Raw genomic sequence first — 11,037 nt, forward strand, 5'->3', positions numbered from 1 at the left:
TTTTGGAGTTTGAGTGGCAGAAATTCAATATTTTTTATGAATTTTCAGATCATGTCTAAGCAGCCTTAATGGGACATGTGAAACTGTAAGGTTTATTGTCTATGGAATTTCATAGCTTTTTTAAAATGTATTAACTATTAGGGTTTGGATCAGCAAACCAGGCCACCTGCAGGGGAGAAGGGCAACAAAATGGTACACTAGCGCAGGTGGAAGAGGGGACAGCACACAGGAGGTGGTTCGGGAGGTGCAGAGTGCAAGACGGCTGTAGGTATGCGGGTTAGCGGCAGCAGCGGTGGTGCAGAGCAGTAGCAGTGGTGCAGTGCAATGGGGGCATCAGTGGAACACAGAGGGCTCACTGGTAGTGCGCATGCACCTGAGAATATAAAATCAATAAGTCACAGATGCATGAATGCAGCAGTGAGATCCATCTACGCATCTATGTTAAAAATTGAATGTGTAAAATAAAAAAGGTACCCCCCAAAAAAACACAACCAGCACTGGGCTTTTAACAGCCAGTCCTGGTTGTGTTTAAATACAGGGGAAAAATTATGTAGGTGTCCACTGTACTTAAGCACAACCACCACCGGGCTAGTCAGAACCAGCCCTGGTTGTCAAAATACGGGGGACAAATGATGTAGGGGTCTCCCATATCAAGCGCAACCAGCACTGGACTCTGAGCAGGCCCTGGTTCTGGAAATACAGGGGGGAATATGCATAGGGTCCCCCGAGTACTAATGAGAACCAGCACCGGACCCTTTCTAGTGGGGGGGTGATGCCACAGCCAGGGGAGCCCTTTCACCAGGCCCCCCATCCGAAGCATCACCCCTGACTGCTAGTCAGCCTAGGCTGGGGATCCTTGGGGAGCTGGAGACCCCCCAATAAAGGGGTTCCCCTCTCCAGGGTACCCCAGGCCCAGGCTGATAGCCCGGGGCTATCCCCAGCACCCATGGGTGGTGGGTGCCGGGTTGATTGTGTAGTGTTGTGCAAGTAAAGTTCAAATATTGTCTTTTGCTGTGGAACCACAGTTCCCAGCAAGCCCTCCCCACATGCTGGTACTTGGAGAACCACAAGTATCAGCATACAGGGGATTACGGGCCTGCTGGTACCCGTAGTTCCACAGCAAAAGCAATATTAAAAAAACACACAACACACACGTAGAAAAGTAAAATTTTATTAAAACATACATGCACACACATGTGTACTCACACATGCACACACTATCTCACATACTCACCTATGTATCCCTGTAGTCAATCTGTCCAAAGGAGCACCTGTAAATATGCGAAAAAAAAAGCATGCCCCGCCCCCCAAAACCAACAACCATCACCGGGCTTTGAAGACCCAGTACTGGTTGTGCTAAATACAGGGGACAAATTACTTAGGGGTCCCCCGTATGATGCACAACCAGCACCAGATTTCTCAAAATCAGTCCTGGTTGCCAAAATACGGGGGACATATGATGTAGGGGTCCCTCGTATTCAGCGCAACCAGCACTGGGCTCTGAGCTGGCCCTGGTTCTGGAAATATAGGGGGAAAAAATGCGTAGGGTCCCCCTGTATATACCAGAACCAGCACCGGACTCTTTCTAGCAGGGGGGTGATGCCACAGCCAGGAGAGCCCTTTTACCGGGCCCCCCAGCCAAAGCATCACCCCTGACCACTAGTCAGCCCAGGCTGGGGATCCCTGGGGAGCTGAGGACCCCCCCAATAAAGGGGTCCCCCTCTCCAGGGCACCCCAGGCTGATAGCCCGGGGCTATCCCCAGCACCCCTGGGTGGTGGGTGCTGGGTTGATTGTGTTGTGTGGTGCATATGAAAATCTAAATATTGTCTTTTGCAGTAGTACTAAAGGTTCCAGCAAGCATCCCCGCATACTGGCACTTGGAGAACCACAAGTACCTATAGTACCCCTGCAAAATATGGTTTACGCTCCCCCAGGACTTCTACGGCATCTTCACCTGTAGGGCGGCGGCCATTAAGCTCTTTTTCCTGGCCGCCGCCCATCCAGGGCTTCCGCGGCATCTTCTGTCTTCGGCAGCTCTTCTCTGCTGACTCCCGGCTGAAGACTGAGTGGACGGCGCCTCGCACTGGCTGTATTTAAGCCAGCCGAAAAGGGCGGAGCGATGACAATGCGAGCCGTGATTGGCTTGCGACGGCCATCTTTGAATTTCAGAAATTCCGCTAAGGCGCCATTTTTTAAAAGGGCATGCTCGTTTCTCACCATTGAAGTCGATGGTGAGAACAGCTCATTGGCAGAGAGGTGGAAGGCTCACCTCTCTCAACCAATGAGCGCTCTGCATCGGGATTTCTGAACTGAAATGCCGGGCGGAGCTGTCATTCGGGTAGTAGTATCCTTAGTGTCCTACTACTGTTCGTGGGTTTGGGTATTTTGCTTTTTTTTTTTATCCAAGACTCTGGATTGCCTGAAGAGGACAAATCCACGCATATTAGGTGGTGAATATGATTTTTTTATTACAGATACTCCATTGGATTACCTACTGGAGAAGAGGACAGATTGGCTTCAGGGATACAAAGGTGAGTATGTATGTGTGAGTACATGTGTGTGTGCATGTATGTTTTAATTAAATTTTACTTTTCTATGGTGTGTGTGTTGTGTGTTACCAGCAGGCCCGTAATCCCCTGCATGCTGATACTTGTGGTTCTCCAAGTACCAGCATGTGGGGGAGGCTTGCTGAGAACTGTGGTTCCACAGCAAAAGACAATATTTGAATTTTACTTGCACAACACTACACAATCAACCTGGCACCCACCGCCCAAGGGTGCTGGGGATAGACCCAGGCTATCAGCCTGGACCTGTGGTGCCCTGGAGAGGGGGACCCCTTTATTGGGGGGTCTCCAGCACCCCAGGGATCCCCAGCCTGGGCTGACTAGCAGTCAGGGGTGATGCTTCGGCTGCGGGGCCTGGTGAAAGAGCTCCCCTGGCTGTGGCATCACTCCCCCCCACTAGAAAGAGTCTCGTGCTGGTTCTGGTAAATACAGGAGGACCATACACATTTTTTCCACCTTTATTTCTGGAACCAGGGCTAGCTCAGAGCCCAGTGCTGGTTGCGCTGAATACGGGGGACCCCTACATCATTTGTTCCCCTGTATTTAGCATAACCACCAGTACTGGCTTTCCAAAGCCTGGTGCTGGTTGTTGTTTTTGGGGAGGGGGCCACGCCATTTTTGTTTTTACACAGGTTTTTTTATTTCATTAAACACAGAAGCACAGACGGGTCTCACTGACCCATCCTTGCATCTATGTTTGTTTTTTTCAAACACAGATGCAGGTATTACGGATATTCCAGATCTGAGCCTGCATCTGTGTGCTGCTACCTTCCCCGGCTCCTAACGCCTGCACCACCACTGCTAACGCCCGCAGCCGCAGCTAAGGCCTGCTAACCCCTACCCCATCTCTCCCACATCCTGGCCGCGGCACTTGCCGGCTTCCTTCCCCCCGGACCTGGCCCCCACTACCGCCCGCAAACGACGGCCATCTTGGTACACCCAAGTGAAGCCACAGTGAATACACCTGCTGGAGACTCCAACTGTAGCTGCACAACAAGTTGAAAAGTCCTATCTATTCAATGGCGCATTCTTGAGGTAATAGTTTAAAAACTGTAACTTTCTAACTTACCTGAACCCCAAAAGGCCATACCCTGGCACAATAGCAACCTAATAAAACAAACCCCAAGTCTAAATTCGCCCCCTACCTGAGTTATGCCTTCCCAAAAAAACCCCATAGACTACAGCAGAAAAGTGGTCCTAATTAAGAATGTCAGAAAAATTTGACAGTTGAAACTTTAGATAATGCCCAAGTCCTCATTTTTTAAGTTTATGCCCTGAAATCTGGCGTGCAGCACCGAGCGACAGTTCTACCCGCCCCTGTCAAATTTCAGCTCGGTACCTTAATTAGCATTTGAGGTGTAGCCCCTTAAACACCATGCCCCCCTCCAGAATTCTCTATAGGAGAATTGCAGTTTTTTATACGCAGCCTTAATATAAGGGCATATATGTTTTCAGCATACCGATTATTGATATTTTTATAGAGGGGGCACGGATTATTGTTTATGTAATAAAACAGAGCACAGATTATTGATAATATAATAAAAGGTGGCACAGATTATTGAAATTATATTAATAGTGTCACAGATTAAATAATATTAATAATGTGGGATGACCACACCCCTCCATCTGATGACCCAACCTACAAAAGGCTGGTCACGCCCCTTCAGCGGGCCCCTAACTTTGCAATCCCCTGTCGGCCCATTATGCCCCAGTCCGACACTGGGAGGGAATACCTGCTTTTTATTATTGTCATTGTTTGTTTAGTTTTAAAAACCACAGCAAACACACCGGAACAGGCCAATGCATGGGTAATGTGTGGGTTTTAAACCACACAAACATTGCCGAAAATTTAGCTTTCAGCCTCCAAATCAACATCTATTAGGAGGTCAAACTACGGGATTTCCTCCTCTGTCGGGCTGCTGCTGCCGAGATTTGAACTGCCTGCCATGCGGCCGGCCGTAAATCATACTGATCCCCATAGTGCTGACAGTATCATGTATGCACTCAGGTGGACTTACTTGTAGATGAGAGTACATCAGGAGAAATAAGGTTCTATTTATTAAGTACCAGCCAACCAGCGCCTAACTGTCATTTTTCAAACACAGTCTTTGAGACATGGCAGTTAGGAGCTGATTGACTGGTACTTTATCTCCATTCACTATATCTCCATCCAAGGTTTAGTAAATAGATCCCTGAGAATGAATGTGGCCAGGAACAGATACAGAAGACTACCCAGGGAATACAACAAAATGAATGAAAGCTAATCATAAATTAATTAGTTAAAAATTTTATTTTAATTGCAACATGTACAAAAGTAACCCCACTTGTACTATGGATACATTTTAATACATTCTAAAAAAAAGTTTTCTGTCGTGACTGCTGAAACTCCCAGAACACATACTAAACTCACAAAATGTGCACATGAGGCAAATATTATTCAGTTATGTGCCCAGCATTAATTTCAGCTGCATGTATGAGAAATGTCGAGGTTACTGTAGAACCAATCGCAGCCAGTTCATACTTTGTCAAATACTTTTTTGTCTTAATTACAAACTCCTTGTATGTATTATAAACATATGTATTTATTTATTATGGTTATGTTTTCAAAATAAAATTTTGCTCAATATTATACCCACCACAGTCCAAGACTGCATATCTGTATATTGTATCAGGCAGGACTCACATTAAGGGGTCTATTTATCAAAGGCAGAAACCCTTCAAATACTGCAAAAAAATTGCTTCCACAGAATTTAGGGCTTCTCCCTCTTTATCAAATACTCCTGTTGGTGATGCCTATAAGCGGCTATCACAGGTGATAACCATCACTGGGGAAATCCTGTTATGCATGACAATATCATGGACATTAATAGTACAAGAACTGCTGTTGTCCTCCAATAGCAAACACTTTATTATTAAAGTTCGGTTTTACATTTTTTTATCAACTATTTTCCCTTTTTTTAAAACTAAATTATTTTTTTCATTTTTTTAGAATCTGGAAGTGGAAGTTCAAGATTGGCTTCTAGTTCTGGTGAGAACATAGTGTGCATGAGGTACCCGTGCCCGGCGGATCCCTGCAGCAAACGTATGGGTGGTCGGCAGGTCGCCCATACACACAGCCAGACATGCCAATATATCTGCAAGATATATCGGCATCGGCTGTGTTGCAAGACAGATGTGATATGTCTGTGAATGATGTCCATCACACCCACTCATGCACTATGCGATATGTCGTTCCTCGGCTAATTGAAGAACATATTGCATAGTGTGCACCCAGCATTAGAGGCTTCCCCCTGAAAAATTCTGTTTGCTACACTTTAAAAAAAGTAGAACTAGTTTGTTAAATATCTCTCTGGTCTGAATATGCCTCCATAGACATAAAGCGACTATAACCATTTGAGGGCAGCGGCAGCCTTTGGGGCGAAGCTCCAAAAGAGTAGCCCACAGGCTATCGTGGGCTAATGCCATCTGGCCAAGCTCTGGTATGTTTCATATTCCGGATAGTAGTACATTTCCTAATTCTGCAGCCCCCATAGGGTTAGTTATGTTAGGTTGACAGCTCTGATGTTGACATGCATTAGGTCGATATGAGAATGGTGACTTGGTTGAAATGTCTATACAGATGACATGTCGACATGATAGAAAGTCAACCTAAGGTCCCTGGTGGCCCAGCAATTACTTACATGGTCCAAGTGGCAGTGGTGTCTCCAGGGTCTTCTACCAGGTACCAGTGGTCATGTGATCACCCGTTCTGTCAGAGTGATTTCATGTGCCATCGTTTCGGTAAGTATATCTGTCCTATCATTAACCCTAATCCCTATCACTATCCCTCCCTAGTGCTTAACCCTAGCTCCCTCCCTCCCACAGCCTAACCCTAAGATCCCCCTGTAACCTAATCCTAACCCTCCTGCAGGTGCCTAACCGTCGGCATTCTGAGAATGTTGACATTTCACATGGTAACATTTCAGATGACGACATTGTAAACATGTCAACATTCTGAGGATGTCGGCATGTTGAACCATTTATGGTGTCAACATTATGAATGCTCACATGGTAAATGTTGACCATGTGACTGGATACCGCCTCCCATAGAAACCTAAGGCTGCTTTTGCAGTCAGAGATGGAGGAACCATGGCAGATATCCCCCTTCTTAAATTCTATGGATAGCTTTTGCAGCAATCCCCTAAAAACAGCCATTTTTGGGGTATTTCCCATAAAATGACTTGGATAAATATGGCCCTTATTAATGTGAAGTTTACCAATGAGAGCTGACAAAGGCACAATAATACCCCTTTTACACTGGAGCTAAAACCCGGTTTATTGCAGGGTTAACCCGAGCAGCTCCTTGGTGTAAAAGGGGTGAGGGTTGGATCGCCGGGCTGAGTGACCCGGCAATCCAACCCAGGTAAACAGCAGGGTTTAACACGGGCGTAGCCCGTGAAACCCTGCTGTGTGTACGGCGCACTCCGGGTCTTGATGACCTGGAGTGAGCCGCATGCTGGCCGATTGGTCCGGCTTCAGTGGCACTTGGAGATGACGTCATCTCCAAGCGTCCACTTTCACGCCGGAAAAGCTGGGTCTATGCAGACCCGACTGCGGTGTGAGTGGCGCCGACTTGGGAATATCCCGAGTCAGCGCCGGCTAAATTCTGGGTCTGATCCGGACAGGAATCCTGTTCCAACTCCGGGTCAGACCCTGAATTTTGGTGGAAAAGGGGTATTACTGATATCCATAGTCTCACAGGCTTCTCCAAGTGGAATACAGCTGCTCAGACAGATGATACTGACCAGTGTATTCTACAGGAAAAGATCAATCATGTTTAATTCGTACAGAAGCAATTTCATTCTGAATACCCTCCCTTGGCTGGCACAGAGGTTATATTTCACAGTCAGGAAGATGCTTTCTCCTAATTAGCTGACCCGTAGAACACAGGACACTCAAGAGTGAAAAGTGTGGGATCCGTGCAGGGGCCAAACGGAAATCTGCGGCTTTGTTGTTTTATTTAACTGGAGAGCTTACCATGAAGGAGCCTGACATTATCTGAGAGCATGAAGGGTAGTTCTACTAATTACTGCCTATTGTGAGGCCTCTCCGGGTTTTCTTTTTATCCATTTCCCAGGCAAATTGTGTTATTTAAAAAAAATAACTATTACAGAAGCACATTGAATTGAATTTATATATAAAAAAAGACATTCAAAGATACTAATTAGGACATGCAGGGTTACATTTCTACCTCCACATATAGAGTCCTGGGGCACATTGCTGCTGCAACTATCAATGTTTAAAACCCATCTTGAAAATATAGTGATCATTTTATTATTTTATATGACAAAGTTGTATTTATTTATATTTTAAAGTAATTTTTTTTATTGAAACTCCCCATAATAACAATGGCTAATGTTCACTAGCTACAATTAGAATGTTTTCTATTGTGCTGCATAAATATATAAAGCACGGAACAGATGAATACTGTATACAACAAATTGCACTGTTATACAAAGAGCCACAAATGGTTTCTTATGGCAACCTAGATAGATCTGCAACAATTGTGTAAAGCTTCAATTTACTATAGTTCATGACCTGTGTGTGAGACTGGAGTGAGGAGAATTTAACTTTTCTTTCTTGTTGTTCAAGCTGAACAGTGTTTTTATTTTAACTTTCACTACTCTTCATAAATGACTGGAGGTCCCGGCAGAATGATAGCACGTGACCATTAGTTGCATGGGGGCCGGAGAAGTTGAGACCACCAGACTGGGAGGAGACTTTACACTGCTGCATGCTATAAGTAAATGACAGAACCCCAGCACTAAGACAAGCAGCAATCATTATTAGCAAGTACAAGAGGCTGATAACACTGTATTTTGCTTACTTGGAATAGACAGACATTGCTTGGACTACCAACAGCATTAAAGGAATACATTTGGTGAATTAATTACAAATTATATTTTACCATCTGGTTAAGAAGTTCCCAGTAATCAAAGTTGGGAAGATGACTCCAATGGATGCCATAGGAAGAGATGGACCGTGGGAACAATGGAAGAATAGTTTACAACCAGCCCTGATGTTCTCATTTATGTTTCTAATCTGCCTTGAAGCTTGCATGTGGGTAAGATCTCATGGACAGAAGAAGTACCTTCCTGGTCCATTCCCGTGGCCTCTGGTGGGCAATGCAATGCAATTAGGACAAATGCCTCACCTGACTTTTTGTAAAATGGCACAGAGATATGGAAACGTTTTCAAGATCAAACTGGGCATGCGTGATATTGTGGTGCTGAATGGAGAATCCACCATAAGACAAGCTCTGGTGAAGCATAGTGCAGACTTTGCCGGGAGACCTGACTTCACATCCTTCAAGCTAATCTCTGGGGGCAAGAGTATGGTTTTTGGGGGATACAGCGACCTCTGGAAAGCTCACAAGAGAATTGCTCTCTCCACTCTAAGAGCCTTTTCCACTGTAAATACAGAATCCAAGCGGCTATTTGAACAGCATGTGGTAGCAGAGGCGCAAGACTTACTCCAGGTCTTCCTGCGCCTTAGTTCTGGGGGTCAGTACTTTGACCCTTACCATGAGTGCACAGTGGCTGTTGCCAATGTGATATGTGCTCTGTGCTTTGGTAAACGCTACAACCATGATGACCAAGAGTTTAAAGCCTTGGTTGGAAGAAACGACAAGTTTGGGCAGACAGTTGGATCAGGCAGCTTGGTGGACCTCATGCCTTGGCTGCAAACCTTCCCAAACCCTGTGCGCACCCTCTATCAGAACTTCAAAGACTTAAACGTCGACTTCTTTGAGTTTGTAAAGGATAAAGTGGCCCAGCACCGTGAGACATACAACCCCGAGGTCACCAGGGACATGAGTGATGCCTTCATAGGTCTGATAGAGCATGGGGCAGCAGCAGCTGATGGCTTCACCAAAGAATATGTGGAGGGGACAGTCACGGATCTGTTAGGTGCCAGGCAGGACACTAATTCCACGGCTCTGACATGGATCATACTATTACTCATTGAATACCCTCATGTACAGCAGAAGCTGCATGAGGAGATAGACGGAGTGGTGGGCCAGGGCAGGCTGCCCTCTGCTGAAGACAAAGCCAAGCTACCGTATGTGCAAGCCTTTATTTATGAGACATTGCGCTTCACCAGCTTCGTGCCCTTGACTATCCCGCACTCCACCACCTGCGATGTGATCATTGATGGCTTTTACATACCCAAAGACACCGTGATATTTATCAACCAGTGGTCGGTCAACCACGATGAGACCAAATGGACTCATCCTGACAAATTTGAACCTGGTAGGTTTCTGGATGAACATGGCCAACTAAACAGAGACCTGACCTATGAGGTGATGATCTTTTCCCTAGGGAAAAGGAGATGTATTGGAGACCAGCTTTCCATGCTGCAGATCTTTCTTTTCACATCTATTCTGCTACATCAGTGCTCATTTCATTCTGACCCGAAGGAGAAATTAACAATGAACTGTGTAAGTGGCTTATCCCTGAAGCCACTCTCCTATGGAGTATCTGTGAGGCTCCGATCAAACACTACATAGACAGAGGCTACGCAAGTGTCAGGCAGAAATCTCACAAATCTTTACACTTTCCATCAAAATTACAATTTCTAAAAGAAACGAAAGATTTATGCCGAATAACTGTATCACATGTTGGACTGTACCTTATCAGATTGATTGACTGAATCAATATGTGGGTCTCAATTATTGTCTCAGGATGACCTGCCAACCATTGCAATTAGAGCATGTTGGGACTCTGCATCCCTAACAACTGGAGAACCCCAAGAAAGACTCCTGGCAAAGCATGCTGCGACTTGTAGTTCCGGAACAGCCACATTCTCCCAAGTGCTATATTACTATAGATGTGCATCACAGCACAGAAGTCAGGACATGATAAGACAGGACAGCACTTACTGATACTGCTAACTCCGATGCATTCAGCAGTCATTCAGCTCCCCTGTAAAGAACAGTAATAAGTCAGTGCGAGGAGGAGTCCTGGGGAAAGCAATCTGCAGCCTGATGGTCAGCGTCACAGCGCACAGAGCTCAGCACCTATAGTGCAGGAGACTTACCATGCTGATAAATCTAATGTACACGCATTGCCCGTTTATGTTATTGTTATTCTACCACACTAGAAGCAAATGGTTAATAGTGAGATGTTTGGGATTGTGGTGACCCACAGACCCAATTGTATTTTTTTTAGCTTTAAATTACCACTCTCCAATCCTACTGCATGTTAGTGAATAGGGGCACTAGCTAGGTGTCTCAACATCTTGTAAAAACAATCATATATGGATTTTACTCTGCTTTGCAATACAGTAGTGTTTGCTTACAAGTGGTTAATCGTCACAACTATATAAAGTGGTCACATAAAGCTAAGTGACGATTGTATGTGACAAGACATAACTTTTACTAGAGACTGTAGTTTCTCTATATTGTGTATTGCACGTTTTTACTGCATATGCTTG

The 11,037-nt window shown here is 45.4% G+C and overlaps 1 pseudogene; it reads left to right on the forward strand.

Moving 5' to 3' along the window:
* Positions 1 to 8,545: 8,545 nt before the first annotated feature.
* LOC148442426 (cytochrome P450 1B1 pseudogene) lies at positions 8,546 to 10,111 on the forward strand (annotated as a pseudogene).
* Positions 10,112 to 11,037: the final 926 nt, after the last annotated feature.

The sequence above is a fragment of the Taudactylus pleione genome, unplaced genomic scaffold, assembly GCF_031769625.1.
Source record: "Taudactylus pleione unplaced genomic scaffold, aTauple2 ptg001529l, whole genome shotgun sequence".
Classification (NCBI taxonomy): Eukaryota; Metazoa; Chordata; class Amphibia; order Anura; family Myobatrachidae; genus Taudactylus; species Taudactylus pleione.